This window comes from Hetaerina americana, unplaced genomic scaffold (genome assembly GCF_022747635.1).
Source record: "Hetaerina americana unplaced genomic scaffold, ioHetAmer1.1.p SCAF_11, whole genome shotgun sequence".
Classification (NCBI taxonomy): domain Eukaryota; kingdom Metazoa; phylum Arthropoda; class Insecta; order Odonata; family Calopterygidae; genus Hetaerina; species Hetaerina americana.
This window is the reverse complement of record NW_027286181.1, coordinates 5,165,872-5,187,952: the sequence shown is the minus strand read 5'-3', so window position 1 is coordinate 5,187,952 and position 22,081 is coordinate 5,165,872.

Genomic DNA, 22,081 nt, shown 5'->3' with positions numbered 1-22,081 from the left:
GGTATACCGCGACCAACATATATATATATATATATATATATGTGTGTTATATATGTATTTATATACATATATATACCTATGTGTGTTATATATGTATATATTATTATTATAAGGTAATCTACCGGTTAAGGTAGGTTTTTGGATGGACACTAAATAAATATTTTGTGATTCCTAACAAAATATAAAATCCAGTATCCTACTCTACATCAGACCCCTCTTCATCTCCGAGTACTTTTTTCCTCCCTTCATCCCGTCCAACATCTCTATCCTTTTCCTTCCCTTTACTCGTTTGCCTAACATTCTCCCCTCTATCACAGTCTTCAACATCCCACTTCCGGTCAATACCCCCTTCATCCACTTTTCCTGCCTCCACAGGATTTCTCCCAACAAACCCCTCTCTTCGCCCACCATACCAAGTACTTCCTCATTTGTTTTTTCTCAGTCCATTTCACCTTCTCCATTCTTCTCCAAACCCACATTTCAAAAGCCTCCAGTCTACGTCTATCCTCCTGCTTCAATGACCACGTTTCCGCACCGTGCATAGCTACGCTCCATATCAAAGTTTTTACGAGTCTTTTCTTAATATCCTTACTCAACGTCCCCGTCATCAACTCCCTCCTCCTTGTGAAAGCCTCTTTGCCTAGCTCAATTCTTCTCCTTACGTCCCCACTACTTTGACCGTGTTGGTCCAAAACACTTCCGAGATACGTAAACTGTTCCACCTGCTCTAGTTTTTGCCCTCCTATTTTAATGTTTAGCTTAGCCTTTTTCTTTCCAGAAAATCGCATAACCTTTATTTTATTAATATTGATTGTCATCCCATACCTGTCGCACTGAATTTCCAATTCACTAAGCAATGCTTGCAACCCCTTGGCTGACTGACAAACTAAAGCTTGGTCATCAGCAAACCTAACTGATTTAACGAATTCCCCGCCCACCTTCATTCCTACCTCCAGTTCTGCCCATGTCTCTTTAATCATTTCCTCTGCATACAGGTTGAACAGCAGCGGTGATAATGGGCAACCCTGCCTTACACCTCTTCCTAACACTGCCCATCCGGACTCCCCATTCCCCACTCGCACCTGTGCCGTCTGAGACATGTACAGGTTGCGGATTAGCCTCCTATCCCTCCATTCTATTCCTATTATCTGCAATATACTCAATAGTTTTTCCCAATTCACTCTATCAAACGCTTTTTCGAAATCTACGAAACAGGCAAATACCTCCTGGTTGCAATATGTGTATGTATATATATATACAGGGTTCGTCCGGAAAATAAGTGTACTGATTTTTTCCCGCCGCTCCAGGCGCGCCCAGCACCGCTCTGACGGGCTGCGATTGGAGCTGGGTATGTTGGCAAGCGACGCTGAAAAAGGCAGTCGGCTCTGAGCTGTGGTGTAGTGAGGAGCTCTGTTAACGCGAACCTCCACGCTCGACCCACGTCACGGAACGCGATGCCGAAGTTTTTGGAGCAGCGTTATTCCATCAAATTTGCGGTAAAGCTTGGGAAATCGTCTACCGAAACTGTCGGTATGATTAACCAGGCTTACGGGGAGTCAGCTATGTCCAGAAACATGATCTTTCGGTGGCACAAGATGTTCGTGGAGGGCAGAGAAGAGGTCGACGACGAACCACGGCCTGGACGCCCATCAACGACACTCACCGACGAAAATGTGCGAAAAGTTCGCGATGTAGTGAACTTTGATCGTCGTCTAGGTGTTCGGATGATAGCAGAGCAGTGTAATGTGCCAAAAACAATAGTGCACGAGATTATTAGGTACCAATTACAGATGCGAAATATTGGGCAAAGTTGGTGCCGAAAGTGCTCAGTGATGATCAAAGACTCAATCGTTTGGAAATCGCGACACAACTTGCGGATCACTGCAAAAATGATCCACATTGTTTAGAGAACGTTGTTTCGGGTGACGAGTCGTGGATCTTTGAGTACGACCCGGAGTCGAAGAGACAAAGTGCGGAGTGGCTCACCCCATCATCACCCCGTCAAAAGATAGCTCGCATGAGCAAATCTCGGATCAAGGCGATGCTCATTGTCTTTTTTGACAAAAGGGGAGTCGTCCACTACGAATTTGTACCTGAACGACAAACTGTAAATGCTGCATTTTACGTCCAAGTGCTCGACAGGCTTCGAAAACGAGTCGCCCGCGTCCGGCCAGCGATCAAAAACATCTGGCGGCTGCATCACGACAATGCGCCGTCTCACACCGCGCTTGTCGTGTCGGACTTCTTGGCCAAGCACGGCGTGGCAACGCTGCCGCACCCGCCCTACAGCACGGACTTGGCACCACCGGACTTCTTTCTGTTCCCGAAGATAAAGAGGAGTTTGAAAGGAACGCGATACGGGTCTTTGGACGCCGTCAAAGAGGCCGTGACGACGTGTCTTCGAGAGGTTCCCGATGATGCCTTCGCGGGAGCGTTCCAGGAATGGGAACGCCGCTGGAACAAGTGTATCGACTCACAAGGGTCCTATTTTGAGGAATATTAGCTTAAGATATGTAAAAGTGTAATAATTTTTTTTCCTGAGCTCAGTACACTTATTTTCCGGACGAACCCTGTATATATATATATATATATATATATATTATATATATATATATATATATATAATATATATATATATATATATATATATATATGGATCGCAGTAGTATGAGTATAAGTAGATCACTGACGCATTTCGTGTTTACTCATAATAGATTATCTATTACACCGCGGGAATCTCGTTGCGCTAGCGCTGACACATGTTGATTCTTAAAACCTTTCAAACTACCCTTTTCATTCGAAAGGCTACTTATTGGGGAAATTTATTCAAAAAAAACTCGAATCCAAAATTTGGGGAAACCTGTCAATTTCTTTACAAAAATTCCCTCATATTTTCCCACGCAAATGGTAGCGTACTGTTTTACGCGATTGGTTTTTGGGTATACAAGGTCGCACCCAAAAGTGGTAGGACTGATTTTTTTACAAGAATTTTATTGACGATATACTTACATCGACTTAATAATCTTCAAAGCATGCTCTTTGAGCTGCTACACACTTAGTATAACGTTCAACAGATTCAGGCTTGAGGTCGTGGAAGTTCATCATAATGAAATAAAGACAATTTGCACTTTTCCGCAGTTTATTTAACGTACGACGCGTTTCAACTCACAGAGTCATCATCAGGTACATGACATGAAGATGATGACTCTGTGAGTTGAAACGCGTCGTACGTTAAATAAACTGTGGAAAAGTGCAAATTGTCCTTATTTCATTAGTATAACTTTGCTCCCATTCCCCGTACGCCCGCTGGAAATTTTCTTTGGGGATGCCGTTGATGACCCTCGTCGAAGCCTCTTGAACGGCCTTCATCGAGTCAAAACGTCGTCCCTTGAGCTGTCTTTTCATCAGGGGAAAGAAGAAGAAGTCCGGTGGTGCCAGATCGGGAGAATAGGAAGAGTGTGGCAACGTGGCAACGCCGTATTTGGCCAGGAGCTGTCTGACGACGAGCGAATTTTCGGCACCATCTTGGCGCACACCTTGCGCATGGCCAAATCCTGTGAAATAATTCGTTGGACGTTGGATGCAGACAGACCCAGCTGGTCTACAATTTCTTCACTGGTTAAGCGTCGGTCTGTGTTCAGCAGTGTCCTCACTCTGTCCACATTGGTGTCGGTTCTTGCCGTCGACGGCCGTCCGGAGCGATGGTCGTCTTCAACGAGCTCCCTACCTTCTTTAAACAACTTGAGCCACTCAAATACTGTGGAACGGCTTAAGGCAGTGTCCCCATAAGCCTGCTTGATGATATCGAGGGTCTCAGTGGCCGTCTTCCCGAGTTTCGCACAAAACTTCACGGAATAACGTTGCTCTAAATTCAGATTCATTTTGTTTTTCGACGCGGACAAAAAACTTGCTTCACTAAAAACGGTGTCCTCACTCAACGACAGCCCGCAGGCGACTGAGGTTGGTGTCGGTCTGTTTGCTAAGAGCCCCCTCAACCTTACCCTGCCAGGCAGACCCCCCCTCCACCGCTCCGTTCCCGCCAGAGAAAATCAGTGCTACCACTTTTGGGTGCGACCCTGTATATATATTCATGCCAAAAACCTTCTCAAATCACACGCTGAAATATGTGTATACTATCAACCAGCATACATATGCACGTACAAATTTAGCCAAAAATATCCAATATCGTGGAAATTAGAATTGAATAGCAAAGAAGAGGATACTCTGCTATCGAATGGACACGCTACTTATAGCCTCCGCCCTAAAAGACTAGGGAATGTGACATTATTGGCTCGAAAACGTCAACAACATGAAAGGGCAAAGCATTGAAACATGTTTTCATATTTGTATTTTTGAAATAAAAATTGTAATTCGATGAAAATTATAACAATCTAAAGTATTTTTATTTTGAATGCTGTGCTGTTTATACAGTTGTGATTTTTCTGCGATAGTTGTGCAAAATATCTCCGTTACCTTAATTTTTCATTTAGTTCATTGTAATCACTTATCCAGCCAGAGAATTTTCTCTTAAGTCGTCACACAGTCGTTATTAATGTAAATTTTCTTTCTCCGAACGAATTTTTAATAAATGGTCCTTCCTTTCCTAATCATCTGAAACGAAATATCAGTGAGTATTTTCTTTTCCCTATTTCGCTTCTTTTTACTTCGATCTTTCATTAATATCCCATGCCATTTTGAATTTGCAAAGAACGGGGAGTCGCAAGATTACATGTCATTTCCTACGCGACTCACTTTCTAATTCAACCCCTTTCATTTTTCCCTTTGTCCTTCAACTCGTCACCTTCAATGTCTTCCTCTTTTGCCCTCCCGTCCCAAGGTCCCTCATTTCCCTTGGCCTCCCGCCCCCGTCTTCCCTTTTCATTTGCAATTTTTTCTTCCCTCCCCACCCCCCTCTGGAATGCTTGTTTCCAGTGGGGGAAAGGGAAGGGCATCGACCGCCTTCTCTTCGCCGAAATGAGCCGTGAATGGAGTCACAAATATAAAAGAGTGAGTTACATTCCTCTCACCCTTAACTCTCTTCAGCTTGGGATGTTAAAAAAATAATAATTTAGTCTCGCACTTTTTATTCTCTTTTCATCCGAATCGCCATCATAAATAATGCTCGGGGCCGATTATTTTCTCATAAAAATTTCAAATTCTACATCTACAAGCAAAGTCTGTCTGAACATGGAAGGGATTGAAAGCAATGATGGTTGTAAACAGGGTTTGGAGAGATATCGCTACTCTGCTGTGCTGCGCTGATCGCCCCTTACACAGATTTATCCATTTTTATATTCCTCAACCTTTCTCTAGTTGTATTTCACCACTTAATAATTGATCTAAATATCAGTGGCGAATCTATCCTCTTGTAATTTGCTCACAGAGGTCAGGGTTGTCTTTTTTTACCAAATTATTAATTTTTAAAAGAGTGCTATTGACGCTCTTAATTCTGCCACAACAGTTTCAAAAATGAAGCAATCTACTACACCTTGAAAGCATTTATTCTTTTGATGGATCGTTTATTTTGTTTTACATGGAATTGTGCAATTTCCACTAATACTTTATATACTTTTTCACCACGACTGACTTTAAACTTTCCAAATTTTCTCTTCGATATTCCTAAGGGGACTACTTTTATGAAAAAATTGATTATCTAATCATAGCTAATCTCTGTGAAAGGATGGTAATTTAGCCAATATGTTCTCACTCAAATATTTAGTTAATAATAAAGATTTCCCCTAAAGATGGGAGTTTTCTACACCATCCTCATTTCAGGATACTGATTCATCTCCTGTCAAGAGTCAATTAAAAGGTTTGAGGGAAGGACGACTTGTCCGAGATAAACCATGAGTGAAGAAGTTATCTTGACTCTAAAATCCATAAATCATCTCAAAAATTAGAGTACAAATCGATTATTTTTATTTAATGACATTGTTTTTTTGAATTTCTCCCAATGTATGAAAGGGGCTTATTTCATGATAAATTGCTTCGTTGTGAAAGGAGTAAATATAACTAAAATACCCCTAAATTTGAAACTTTACTCCAATTAACAAAAGTGAGTACTGTAATTGCTATTTTTCCCATATTTTTCAATGCAAAAACTATTGGATTAATGTGTATTTTTTAATTCATAAATAATCTCCTTTATACCTTAGGTCTCATCTTGACCAGCAAACAGTAATGTACCCACAATGGGCAAATTAAAGTTTCCAACACGTCTTTTTCTACAATAATCAATTAAATGCTCAAATCGCTGAATGATTAAACATCAAATAATGAAGCATATCGAAATATGGCTTTATTAAAAACTATTATTTCTTTTAAAATCAATATATAATAGTTTGAAACTATAATACCATTACTCGTTCCATTAAGGCATTTTATCTCAGCATTTTCGGAGGATTTGAAAGCTGATTTTGGGGACTGCAAATACTTCGCTAAGCAGAATGAGGAATCAACTTCTCCAAACACCAATTATTTTCTTCCAGTTCTTCTGCTCATTTGAAACGGCTATTCTCAACACCTTATAACCCACGTTCACAAATTGCCCGATATAAATTGGAGGACTGAAAGCAGTAAGAATGAGGAGATGAAAGGAGAATCATTTTTCCATTTTATAGGTTTGTTTGCCAAGCTTATTGATACTTCTGCATCAGACACGCTCGCTAGTTCCAGGTATTTAACAATCCGAAGGACGGAGGGTGGATGACGGGATGGTGGTATTCAATTACCAGAAGTAGGTTGGGTATTATTAATAACAGAAGCCGTCGTAGTAAAGAGGATCATCAGAGTGTGGATGAGGTGGGTATAGTTCCTTATCTACGTCTGCAAAACACACCACAAGCCACGGGGGGCGGGGCGGGTTGTGTTAAAGCACCAGCCATTCTTGTGTAAATGAGTTCATGCATGCATGTGAATTTAGGGACGTAAGGAGAAGAATTGCGCTAGGCAAAGAGGCTTTCACAAGGAGGAGTGAGTTGATGACAGGGACGTTGAGTAAGGATATTAAGAAAAGACTCGTAAAAACTTTGATATGGAGCATAGCTATGCACGGTGCGGAAACGTGGTCATAGAAGCAGGAGGATAGACGTAGACTGGAGGCTTTTGAAATGTGGGTTTGGAGAAGTATGGAGAAGGTGAAATGGACTGAGAAAAAACAAATGAGGAAGTACTTGGTATGGTGGGCGAAGAGAGGGGTTTGTTGGGAGAAATCCTGTGGAGGCAGGAAAAGTGGATGAAGGGGGTATTGACTGGCAGTGGGATGTTGAAGACTGTAATAGAGGGGAGAATGTTAGGCAAACGAGGAAAGCGAAGGAACAGGATAGGGATGTTGGACGGGATGAAGGGAGGAAAAAAGTACTCGGAGATAAAGAGGGGTCTGATGTAGAGTAGGATACTGGATTTTATATTTTGTTAGGAGTCACAAAAGGTTTTATTTAGTAGCCTTGTCCATCCAAAAACCTACCTTAACCGGTAGATTACCTAATAATAATAATAATATATATATTTATATATATATATATATATATATATATATATATATATATATATATATATATATATATATATAAGAATTACTCAATGTATATCATGGCATAAGTTATTCCATTGGTATCTGGCAAAGCAAATATCTTACAAATTCTGTATTAGGTGGTCCATGCAGTAATTGTATACTCTTAAATTGTATACTCTTTCCTTCTTGTATTCCATCCAATATGCCCATTCTATTCCGTTCTCTTCTTTCCATATCCAACGTTCTCAACTCTTTACGCAGCCTTCAGCACCCCATCGCCAACCAAAACGCCCTTTATCCATTTTTACTGCCTCTAAATGATTTTTCTCAATACTCTCCTCTCCTACACCACCATACACAGCACCTCCTAATTTGTTCTTGTTTCTGTCCGTTTCACCTTCTCCGGCCTTCTCTGCACCCACATTTCAATAGCCTCAAAACTATACCTATCAGGGATCGAGATGCTTCGGTGGCTATCGTACTGGCTCCCAACTCATAAGGGTTTGAACCCCGGTGGTGTCGAATAGTTTTCAGATGTATCTCGATCCCTACTTGAATTGCTTTGTGAAGGGCACTTTGAGTGAGTACGCCGCCCGTCGGATGCGACGTTAAACTGCGGACCCCTTGGCGCGCTGACGCCGGGTTTCTCTCCACACTAACTACTTTCCCCTTCATCCCTAAAGGCACAAATGGCCTTAGCTGTCGGTCGGCTCCCCTAAATACTACTACTACCATACATGCTCTCCACAAGCACCTCAAGTAGGGATTGGAATGCCACTGAAAAATATCTGTCATATGTAAGATTCGAAGTCGGGAATCTGATCTAGGAAACAGTACATTAGCAACCTCACCATTCCGATCCCCTCGCTATCGCTTTGGCTAATTTTGTTCCAAACACTCACAAGATAGGTAAACTGGTCCACCTGCTCCAGTTTATGAACCCCTATTTCAATATTTAACTTTCCCTTCCTCTTTCACGAAGCTAGCATCACCTTTGTTTTACTTACATTTATTGTCATCCTATTCCCATCGTATTGATTTTCTGAGACGGTGTACAAAATACATTTCTTCTTGGTGGACTGCTAACCAAAACTTGGTCGTTCGTAAACTCAGCTGATAATATGAATTATCCATAATGCCATATGTCTATCTCCAGTTCTTCCCATGCCTCTTTTACTATTTCCTTCAAATAACGTATATATGTAAGATAAAAATCTCTGGTGTTAATTGACCCCGTATCTTCTCCTCTTCCTTACAATGCCCATTTCGAATTTCCGTCCGTTACTCGTACCTGAGTAGTCTGAGGCATGTGCCAAAACTGATCACCTTCCCCCCCCCCCAAGTCATGATTTACCCGGTTCCCCATTCTCTTCGTGATGATCCTGGGAACCACTTTTGCTGCATAAAATATATAACACATAGTACTTTATTTATACATATATATCCCATCCACTGCTTTTCCTCTTTTGAATTAACCCGAAAACACCGCTTTTGTATATTGCGATACTTCATCTGTCTTCGCCCTCTCTCAGCTCCCACTATTTTCCAACCTTAGATTAATTTGTTTGTACTCCTCAACTCACATTTCCGGAACTTATTTTACAGGGTTCGTCCGGAAAATAAGTGTACTGAGCTCAGGGGAAAAAAAATGTATTACACTTTTACATATCTTAAGCTAATATTCCTCAAAATAGGACCCTTGTGAGTCGATACACTTGTTCCAGCGGCGTTCCCATTCCTGGAACGCTCCCGCGAAGGCATCATCGGGAACCTCTCGAAGACACGTCGTCACGGCCTCTTTGACGGCGTCCAAAGACCCGTATCGCGTTCCTTTCAAACTCCTCTTTATCTTCGGGAACAGAAAGAAGTCCGGTGGTGCCAAGTCCGGGCTGTAGGGCGGGTGCGGCAGCGTTGCCACGCCGTGCTTGGCCAAGAAGTCCGACACGACAAGCGCGGTGTGAGACGGCGCATTGTCGTGATGCAGCCGCCAGATGTTTTTGATCGCTGGCCGGACGCGGGCGACTCGTTTTCGAAGCCTGTCGAGCACTTGGACGTAAAATGCAGCATTCACAGTTTGTCGTTCAGGTACAAATTCGTAGTGGACGACTCCCCTTTTGTCAAAAAAGACAATGAGCATGGCGTTGATCCGAGATTTCCTCATGCGAGCTTTCTTTTGACGGGGTGATGATGGGGTGTGCCACTCCGCACTTTGTCTCTTCGACTCCGGGTCGTACTCAAAGATCCACGTCTCGTCACCCGAAACAACGTTCTCTAAACAATGTGGATCATTTTTGCAGTGATCCGCAAGTTGTGTCGCGATTTCCAAACGATTGAGTCTTTGATCATCACTGAGCACTTTCGTCACCACCTTTGCACAAATTTTTCGCATCTGTAATTGGTGCCTAATAATCTCGTGCAATATTGTTTTTGGCACATTACACTGCTCTGCTATCATCCGAACACTAAGACGACGATCAGAGTTCAGTACATCGCGAACTTTTCGCACATTTTCGTCGGTGAGTGTCGTTGATGGGCGTCCAGGCCGTGGTTCGTCGTCGACCTCTTCTCTGCCCTCCACGAACATCTTGTGCCACCGAAAGATCATGTTTCTGGACATGGCTGACTCCCCGTAAGCCTGGTTAATCATACTGACAGTTTCGGTAGACGATTTCCCAAGCTTTACCGCAAATTTGATGGAATAACGCTGCTCCAAAAACTTCGGCATCGCGTTCCGTGACGTGGGTCGAGCGTGGAGGTTCGCGTTAACAGAGCTCCTCACTACACCACAGCTCAGAGCCGACTGCCTTTTTCAGCGTCGCTTGCCAACATACCCAGCTCCAATCGCAGCCCGTCAGAGCGGTGCTGGGCGCGCCTGGAGCGGCGGGAAAAAATCAGTACACTTATTTTCCGGACGAACCCTGTATAAGCCTTTCATTGGCTTTAGTTTTTCGTCTCCTAATTCCTGTACTGATTCGGCCATTTTGACCAACTTTTTCCCTATTCTATAATTATTATTTATACCTAATTTGTGAAATTTGTAACCACTGCTTGGATATGTGATTTCGGCAACAGAATGTTAACAGTCTGACTTGTATCTAAATCAGTTTCACGTATTTGTTAATATTATCAGGTTCGCTCAATTATGATCCAAATTTTAATTAATATCTTGGCGTGACAATCTGTTGGCATTAAGGAGAGTATCACACCTTTGAAAAGGATAAGAAGCCGGAATCTAATTTAAAAGATTACATCGCCATTATCTACTTTCTTAACTTGTCATATTGTTTCATCACCTTTCAGCTACTCCTTATTCACTCTCCTCCGTATCCTTAAAAAATATTCGCTTTGTTAAAATTTCTCACTCCTTGAGGAGTTTTCGAATTTCTTATTTCATCCTTGCTATATTTTTTTTCATATTATCTACTTCACTGGACTCCTAATGGTATAAATTTCCCGTCACATTATCGCTAAACACAGCAAATGTTGTGCATAGCAAAATATGGGTTCCACAAAAAATCTATTTTCATTCCCCGAGTTTTTCCTCGCAAAAAAAGTCATTACTGATCCATTCATGATTCACCGCTTTTGTATGAGTTTTGTATTTTTATTTTTCGACGAAACCTGTATTTTCGCTCCGCCCTGCAGATATTAATCAGAGCATAAACCCTTCCTTTTATTCCCGAAAAAAATCATTTATATTTCCACAAACCAAAGATTGAATAATCAGTGAACAATTGACTTCGAAAATACGTCCGGTTTATTCATATGTTGATAAAAAGTACCACACAGGGAGGAGAGTGCAAAGAACCAGTAATTAACGTTTTTTCAATTCGTGAAGTATTAGTTGAACATATCAGTTAATATGGCAGTGACTGTGCTGAGATGATTTTGGAGCGTTAACATTTGTTGTTACGGTTGAAATTTCTACATCCAAGCAAATAAATGGGAACATTTTATTTTAATATTTCTAGTTTTGTAAATTACCTTAATGTAGTCTTGCGATTCGGTTTCAACATTTTACCGGGTCCACTAAAAAAGTAATGTGCATTCTCTGAGAAAAATATATTTATTGAACGTATTTTTACACATGCTTCAAAGTCAGATTACTCTCCCCATACATCAATAGTCTTGCGGAGTCGTGCATGCCACGCCTGGAAGGCACCCTGACCCTCCTCGACGTGAATGTCCCTCAGGAACTTTGTAACATGCTTTTGGATGTTTTACACGGTCACCCAATGCTTTCCCTTTCAACTCTCTCTTCAGTCGGGGAAGAAAAAAAAGTCGCTCAGAGCCAAGTCAGAACCTGAAGGGGACTGGGGTACCCCCGGGGATCTAGACCAAGAAGTTGGTAACGATGAAGGACGTGTGGCTGGGAGCATTTCCATGCCCATCTACAACGCAGCACTCCATCGCGCCGTGTTGCAAAGTCGAAAAACACACTTCACGCGGAGGCACGTCTTTCGGCTCAGACTGCTCGATGCTAACTACCAACCGGGTGCGTTGAAAGGGCAGATCCCACAACACATTTCACGACTAATTTTACTGCGCTGCCTCGGATAGTCGTGTCACAATAATATCATGAGTATTTCATAATTGGCCATGTTTTCCGCGTTAGTTTGCAGGTAAATATTTAAGTCGATTATACTATAAAGTCATTTTATTGGAAAAAATAATTTTTTAAAGTTGAAATTGAAAAACCCTCCTGCATAACCATACTAGTGGGCTTTATCCAATGGAAGTACTTGAATTATTTTTTGGAAGTGAACGAGTTTTGAGATTGTTAAAAGGAAAAGATTCATCATATAGGATGCTTTCCGACATTTCAATGAAAATTTTTGCAAAAGCATCCTGTGCCAGTAAAATATATTTAATTCTCGCGAAAAATATCCCCGGCTGCATGTGCGTGGGCGAGCGAAGCAGTTAGCTAAACGAGTGCTCCCTTCGCGAGGCGGGAACCCAGGCACTCCGCGATGCGTCGCCTGCATGATTCACCGCGCTATTCCACTCGCACCATCGCGTCGTGGCGCAGGGCACGGAAGTAGGGCACAAATGGACCAGGGGCGGGATTCAAATCTCGCGAAGATGAGAATCCCGTGGAATTCCGTGCTGACGCAGGCCGGCCGGCCAAAATAACACCCAGGCACTTAGACGGCCATTTGATGGCCGGTTTCCGCGCAATGAAAATTCCCTCTCTCCCTCACTCTCGCCATTTAGGTGGGTGGAGGAAGAAAGGGCCCTCGCCTCGGGGAAAGAGTTCCGCATGGGTAGGTAGTGAGGCACAGTGGGGAAGTGGTTAATGAGATGAAGAAAGGAAAGGAGCGGAAGGCTCTGTTGCGTCCCTCATTACCGCAGATTTGAACCGCGAGGGGTACGTCATTCTGATATACATATCTGTAGTTGTATGTATGTATGAATGCATGTATATATATATATATATATATATGTGTATATATATACGTACATGTATATATATATATATATATATATATACACGTACATATATATATATATATTTAATATTTCCTTCATTCGCGATATGGCGATCATTTATATGGGTCGCGGTAGTCCAGGGGGTAGAGCGTTGGACTACTGACCGGAGGGTCCCGGGTTCGATTCCCGGGCAAGACTCTCACGGCACCTGCAGCTCCACCCGAGCTATGTGGTTTTTCGGGTACCAGATCTTCTTTGGAAACCAAAACCGGCACAGGGAAAGAAACTGGCCCCCTATCCTGATGTGTGAATTTCACACGCCGTAGGGCTTAGTACTTGTTGAACTCTACCATTACCTAGCAAACCGACTTTAGGGTTGATTACTATGTTTATGGTTATATATATAATATATATATATATATATATATATATATATATATATATATATATATATAATATTAGTATGAATATTGAATCTTTCAGTTTCGGAGGAACAGAATGGGTACGATTGAAGGCAGATAGATGCATGAAGTTGCATAGATTTTACGTAAACATTGCTAAGAAATAACCGAAATATGTGGATAAATTTTATGCCGTATATCAATTCATTCTTATTTAAATATTTTTTATTTTCATCATAGCTATTAATACTCATTTGTCCTGAAGTAACTCGTAGTATTGAGAAAACGGAGTTTCGTAGTGAGATAATGGTCCTTCATTTAAAAGGTTACAGTGCCCGGAAAAGCAACGGATGAAATTGAAGCTGTTTAAAGAAGTGATGGCCCTTCATATGTAACAGTTCTGACGTGGAAAACGGATTTTTTTAACGGGCCTTTTGTTCTTCAGAGATGATCCAATGAGTGACATCTCTCTCACGGACGATGCTGCCATTTTGAAGAAAGTAGAAGACTTTATCCTATTAGACAATAGAGCATCCATCTTAATGATAATGAATCAAACTAATCTCAGCTACAGAAGTGTATGGGATTTTATTTATTAAGGAGCACTCGTATCAAAGGTGTCAACACCTTGGGTTCCACCATTACTGACTCTTTTCAGAGGCAATCCCGGCGCGATATGCAATCGTGACCACGGCACGGCAGGCAAACGAAGCGAAGTGGCCTTGAAATGTTTTCTACATCCTCCCCATTATCCCTATCACGCCCAAAGTAACTTTTTATTATTCCCAGAACTCAAAAAACCATTGCGGGGTCGGAGATTTGACTACACAAATGACGTAATTCGAGAGGTGAAAAAATGGTTTTCGACTCTATCTGCTGAGTTCTACAATGATGGCCTGCAAAAAGTTAAGAAACGCTGACAGAGACATATAACTCCGGAGGGTGACTATATGGAGAAGTCTTAAAAGTTAATAAAAATTGAGTTTCTATCTCGATTATTTTTTAGTAATAATTTAAAGTTTACGATACCCCCTCGTTCCTGTGGGATTGAAGAACGATTTAATGTATTGAGGGACGTCCGGAGTTTTCGTCCATTTAAAACCCACATTGAATGGAATTCTATCAATAATAATAATATTTTTTTGTTATTAAGCCGTTCTCTGAGTGTGTTCTAGTCTCTGTGTGATTCCTTACCTCTCTTCGAAATTTCAAGACAAAATCTGGAAATAGTCAACCGAAAGGGAATTTTTACATGCTTCCCAATTAAAACTTCTAACACAATTGATTACTAATCAAAACAAATACGTATTTCAAAATAAAGCTGTAAAAAAATTTTTTTATGAGGATTACTTTCTGAGGTTAATATTGTGTAAAGACACGGAACTCTAAATCAATATTATTTTACATTCAAGAAGTTCTCTCGGGTTTCCCACCGGGTCAGGTTGCAGTACCCCTTCAGGGTGAAGACGATGGCAGAGTCAGCCTTCGAAACGTCGGTGTACTGCAACCTGACCCGGTGGGAAACTCGAGAGAACTTCTTGAATACCATACGCCGGGAAAACCTGAGATCCTTCATTATTTTACATAGTAGATATACGCCCAACCATGTTATCTGGCTTCATTTCCTTATATTAATAGAGGAATTTCAATTAGAACCATTTAATTCAATGTATTTACCGCAAATAATTTTAGAGATCGTTATATTTTTACATTTTCAACCTAGACTGATGAGCTCTTCATTTATTTTTGATTAATCGACGGACGATGACTGACGTCTTTCGGCTGTTTTCAAATTTAATAATGGAGCTACCAACAGAATAAAAATAGTTATTGCTGTTGTAGTTTATACAATCAAAGACGTAAGCATTAATTCTAAATAATCATCTTAACATTGCTTACTCCATCCTGTAGGATATTTTTGTGATTTATGAGTGAAAGGAGCAATCATGGAGTTACAGCCAGGTTTTTAAAACTAGTCCTCGTGTTCTAACAAAGAGCATGTGTCTTGTTTTCCTCCTGTTCCACTTGCTCATGGGACATTTGGTAAAAAGCATTTCCCGTCGTCATATATATTTCTCGTAATATTGTTTTCCTGAGGAGCTCGTGACCCAGAATGTAGATGCAATATATTTGTGCTCCAGGTTTTACAAGAGACAAGGCTGGATAAAGCGCCGTCCATTTCTCTATCTACCCTTGCGATTCGGTCGATTACAATTCTTAAACTGTATGCACCAAAGAATTGTCCGTCGTTAAACCTCCTCGGACGCATTTGGTTTCCAGTTTGACCGTGGAATCATGATGAGCCGCTAGAGGCTTGTTATCAAGGGTCCTGAGAGCAGAACTACCCAAGTTCACAATACACTTGACCAGAATGGAACTCAAACTCGAGTACTGTGGGTTATCAAGCGAATCCCTCGTTTCTCTGTGGGGCGGGGGGACTTCCCCTGCCTGCAGCGTTTTGTCACATTCCCTACCCGTGTCCTTGGGGGCGCAGATCATTGTGTGTTGCATGTCCATGTGGTGGTGAAATTTCGCCTTTTTGCTTTCCAATTCTAGTTTGCACGTTATTGGATAAATTTTTACTAAATTCTAAGATCCATTTTTATGTTAGTCGATTGAATATTTATTTGCATTCGTGTAAGTTAAAACGGTTTTTGCATGAATTTATATGACACTATGGGTGTAGGTTTGCATAAATATGTTGAGTTTGCATGTAGTTTTGTTCTCTTTTCCGGGTGGTGATTTAACATCCCCGATCATAAGCCCTTTGCGGCGACTTGCATGGTATTATGAAGATAGACTTTGAACATTAGCGTTAGGAAAAGCACTTTGATGTGGAACGTGGTTTTTACGGGGATGAATCATGGTAATTGAAGCAGGACGATGTACGCCGACAAGTGGCAATTGAAATGGGGGTTTGGAGAAGGATGTGAAAATTGAAATGTATTGTGTTGATGTAGATGCGCTCTAACCATCTGACTCATGCGGCGGACCTTAGTTTTCGAGTTATTTTAATTTTCCAACTTCAATAGGCGCTCACTTTCTTACATTGAGTGATACAAGGTTATTTTTTCATTTATTACCATGCATTGACAAGTTTTGTTGCGGGTTCAAGCTTTCTGCTATTTATTTATTATTTCCTCCTTTATTTATTTATTTACTTAATGACTTTATTGGGGCAAGATTGATACTTCATAGTCCATTCTTACACCTAATTCTTAAAAATCACATTGAAGACAATCGCAGACACCCACGCCCTAAGTGGAGGACAATTCACCTACAAGGGGATCGTGACCTCTGGATTGGTAGGCGAGGGCGTTACCCCGCCGCCATCGGAACAGCCACCTTTAAGCTAGTGCATAGTTGTCTTTTCTGAGGTCCTTTGAAAAGTCAGCCCTGTTTGAGATTCATTTAGAATTTGTTTTCTTTGTATTCTTATTGGTTTTCGTTTTTGCGTCAAGTACCTTTCATCAACATAAAGTTATGATCGCTGTAATCACTATATGGACAACGTGATAGTGATCACTATATTGACAGTTATCATGGTCCTGTTCTGGTATAACTTGTTCATTGTCTTTGACTTTGGTCCGGAATTCTCCTTCACCGAAATGCAATCGATGTGCATTAGTCTTCTCCTGTGTTCTAGCATTTTCCGGTAATTTTATCAGAGGGTACCTCTTATACCCTGAACCAAAATGTACCTTTTATAATTTATGTTGAGTTCTGGCATCCATTTCGCTTGATTCTAATGTGTTACGTTTCCCATATCCGATCATTTCAATCTATTAATCAAAAAATATTCCAAACTGTCTTACTTGATAACCAAACCTCCTTCAATGGCATATCATCATCATTAAGCAGTTAAAATTAAATTTTAAGTCCGGTATTTATATTTGCAGTGTAAAAAATTAAAAATATATTAACTAATTGCTATTTGATTCCAAAACGTTACAGCTACCATCATTTTTTCATTTAAATGTTATATGATTTTAAACCCTCTTATTATCAATATTTTATACTTTCTTGATATATGAGTCTGTGAATTTAATTTATCTCATCTTTCAATAAAAATTTCCTCATCTTTATGATACACTGTTCACCTTCGACATCTATCATAATGGTGTCTGAAGACTTTGTTGACATGTAAACCATAACTATCCCTTCATTTTAAGGAGGCCATTCTCATGCATTCTTTTTCCACACATGAGTTCCCGTTAATAGATGTACGTCCGTTTCTAAGCTGGTGTAGCATCGAGTCTTAAAATTCCACTTCTTTGAGCGAATTTTTTTCACTTACTCCCCAAATATTTGAGCGTTCTCTTTTCATTTTCGATCACAGGTTCACGAATTATTTTTCCGGATGAATTTCAATTTTAACTCAACCTCCTCGATTCGTGCGAATCTAGGGCGAAATTCGGCGGCCGTGACCTCCACCACAGTTGGCCCACAATCCTGTGCCTCCGTGAGGGCACATTCCCACGAGGCCGCTTCGGAATGAAGTACGCCACGGTGTTCGTGGACATTCGTGGAATGCACAATAAAATCTCCCGTGAGTCCTATCACAGAGTCACCCTTTTCAAATTTGGCAGCTGACGAGGACCTGTTGCCCGCACCAGTTGAGGTTGCCCAATCCACTTGCCATAAGCTCTTGTGGAGGATGAGGTAAAGGTTATTCCAGATGTAGAAGACGAGAGGATATTATCAATTAAATGCAATGAAAAAGAATTTTAACTGAATTAGATTAAATGGTCAGAAGTAAAATAGAGTTCTTCCAAATGGATTTTGGTTTCAGTTAGATGAAGACATGAGAGTTATTTAAACTGAGATCTCCTCAAAATAAATAGCCATTGCAATAGAAATTATATGTATCAAGAAACAAGTACTAAAGAGAATTGTGTAATTACGGCAATTATGATTCTTGACAATCAAACAAATGAATTGTATATTTGTGCAACATTTTAATCGTGTAAAAACCATTCGCCTTGGCCGAGATGAGTTGATAACTCCTATTAAAGTTACTGTGGCGGCATCTCGCGCAGTTTCTTAGAAACTGTCAAAGTATTAAATTGTAGTTTCGAATAATATAATACCAGTAATGGTGCAAAATAAAGTATTATGCTGCAAATACATATATATATATATATATATATATATATATATATATATATATATATATATATATATATATATATATATATATATATATATATATTTATTTATTTATTTATTTATTTTCCTAAACATTTCAGTTGTTCCTCAGGAATGTTATCTACCCCCACGGCGTTATTTGGTTTCATCTCCCTTAATGCCCTTTCTCTCTCATCGTCGAGTATGTCTGGACCTAAGCTATCTTCATCCACGTCATGTTCCATTTCTATGTCTACCCTTATTGACCCATGTTCTTTACCCTACAGACCTTTATATATTCCTTCCATCTTTCTTGGATCTTTTGTGTGTCAACTATTATCTTACCCACCTTATCTCTAATGTTAGCACAGATCTTCACTTCTTACTTCCCGATAATGATTTAACCTTACTGTATAGCGCACCAATTTCACCCTTCCTCAGCAAACTATCCATATCCTCGCACTGCATTTGTCACCATGCTTCTTTAGCTTTATTTGTGGCCCATCTCAATTTATCATTTAACTCTTTGTACTTCATTTTGCCGAACTCTGTTTACAATCTTCCATTTTCTTCCCTCATCCATCTTTGGAATCATCTCATTCTTGATCCATAATTTTCTTGTCCTTTTTCCGTTAGCGGTTTCTATGGTGTCTTTTGCGGCTTTCGATATCCCTTTCTTGATACATTCCCATTTTTCTTCCATTATCCTCCATGATTTTCTCTACATTCTGCTGATACTCCTTCCTTTTCAATCCATTTAATGCTTCAACATTCCATTTTCTAACCCACCGCCCCTGTCTTATCTTTTTGAAACGGACTCTAAATTTCATAGCAACTAAATTGTGGTCAGAGTCCGCATCCGCTCCCGGGAAGCTGTGCGAATTTTTCACACTGTTCCTAAACCTGTGTCTAACCAGGATATAATCTAGCTGATACCTTTCTGAGTCACCTGGCATTTTCTATGTATACCTGCATCTTTTGTGGTGTCTAAACCAAGTGTTGGTGATGCCTAATCCCTGTCTCCTGCAGAACTCAACTGCTTTCTCCCCGCGGTCATTCCTCGTGCCTAAACCGTAGTCCCCCACCTCATCACCATCTCTTCCTTCGCCTACCGTCGCATTCCAATCCCCCATCACAATCAAATGTTTCCCTGCAGGAACACACGCGATTATGTCCTCTAAGTGATCGTATGCCCTATCGACCTCTTCCTGGTTGCATGTAACGAACGTCCCGCGGATGTGAATACAAATTGAAATCAAGGAGCGGGATGGCGTTGGCCAACAAAATATAGAAAAATACATGTAAAAGGACAAACACACGTATGCCGAAATTTTCGGTGACAAGACCACTTTCCTCTGCGGACAGAAGGGACTAAGAACAGGAACAGAACTTATATTATACATATGTACACAAACACACACATATACTTACGCATGACCTATCTAGTCTCTCATTGATGACATCAATTCACATGATAATTAAAGCAAATTTGTCAAACAACTATGACACAGCATCGATTTATCTTTTAATCAAGAATTTATAACAGAAGTTTTATGCATTAAATAATAGAAAAACTTCTATTTTCATTGCAGAATAGTACGTGTCTGGTAATTATGTAGTCTGTGCAATAAATACGCGAACTGGTGCAATCAGGCGGCTCTGACGCAGACTATAGCCCCGCCCACTAGTGGCGCTAGTTGCCTGAGACCCAATGAGCCTGTCTGTGCTTGGCAGATCGTCGAGCTGTACGTATGGTGCCAGTTATGCTAGTTTCTGTAGTCCTTGTTTTTACTGTTTGTCGAAAATTTAAATCAACGAAATACGGAGCAATGAATCAACATCAAGTTTTTTAACGAAGTACGGTAAAAGTAAACAAGAAATTACTGAAACGTTGACAGCTGTTTACGGTGATAATGCTCTGAAGAAAACATCCGTTTTCAAGTGGATTGAGCATTTCAAAGATGGATGAGAAGACGCCACTGATAATGCAAGGCCGGGACGACCTTCAAGCACCTGTGTCGACTACAAAATTGATCGTGTGCGGTTCCTCGTCCTTACCGATCGTCGAAAAAAAGTCCGAATGATAGCTGATGTACTGAATTTAGGAATATCAACAGTGCACACTAAATTAACCGAACACGATGAATGGATTTTTCACCATGACAATGCACCTGAATATTCAGCATTGAAAGTTCACCAGTTTCTGGCAGAAAATTCAATCACCATCCTTGATCATCCTAATTCGCTAGATTTCGCCCCCTGCGACTTTTTCCTGGGAAGATGTGGACACAATAAAGCAAGAAACGACGAGAAAACTAAAAAGCCTAACTGCCAAGAGGACTTCCAAGGGTGCTTTAAACAGTGGAAAAGAAGATGGAATAAGTGTATTATAATGAATGAAGAGTCATTTGAAGGGAACAAAATCAATGTAGACTAAATTTTGCAAAATAAAATTTTTAAGGCCTCAGTTCTCGTGTTAATTGGACGGATCAAATATATTGGTTAACCATATCAATATAATCGGTTACTTTGATCAGTGTGAAAAAATGTTTAAGTGATGAGGGGACATCACTGGGAAGTTGTGGGCCCAATAAAGCAAGAAACGACGAGAAAACTAAAAAGCCTAACTGCCAAGAGGACTTCCAAGGGTGCTTTAAACAGTGGAAAAGAAGAATATGGAATGAATGCATAGCAACGAATGGAGAGTACTTTGGAAGGGACAAAATCATTGTAGACTAAATTTTGCAAAATAAAGTTTTCATAGCTTCAGTTCGCGTATTTATTGGACAGAGTACGTGGCCTAACTTTCCTGCTGAATTATGCATCATGGAAAATTTAATTTTAGTTTCAGATGCAATTAATATCGTATTATATTCTGCAGTAGTATATTCTAAGGAGGATTGGCGCATTAACATACTATCAGGCACGGTTAAGTCAAAGAATGGGACACTACTTATCAACTCTGGCTCATTTAGTTCGCGAAACACATGATTATGAACGGTATTCCTCAATTTACCCGTTGCTCGATAAGTGGTGTACGAATCGTTTTACCGTGGATATATTCAGTATTAATTGGGTAAGTCGTCAAGTGTGTGCGTAATTACTTTCCTTAATTCAATTTAAAACTATATGATTTGAACCTTAGTCTTTGGTTTTATTTGCACCGCCGAATATAAAACTAGAGCCTTACGGCTTCCCCGTCTTAACCATGCATTCTGAACTACTGGGAAAGGTACGACCCAACGCAGTGGAGTAACTGGGTCATATATCCCGTTCTAAGATACGAGGCAAATTCGAAGTGTAAGGACTGTTTGGCCATAAAAATTGCATAAGAAAAAGTTATTATAGGCGGATTTTCTTTTTTACAGAATACTTTATATTTCTGCATAATTTTGCATTTCTGCATAAAATTGCACTTCCAAGCAGTTTTCGTAACGCTGCACCATCTTAGAATAGAAGTATAGAAGTTCACCACCTTGGAAAGGAGCCAGCTGACAACGACAGTCTTGAGTTCCTTGTCTTATTCAAACCGTGGTCTACCAAGCCACTGTTCAGGATTCAAGAAGAGGAAATAGTCGATAAATGCAGGGATAATCTATATCGGTCCAAA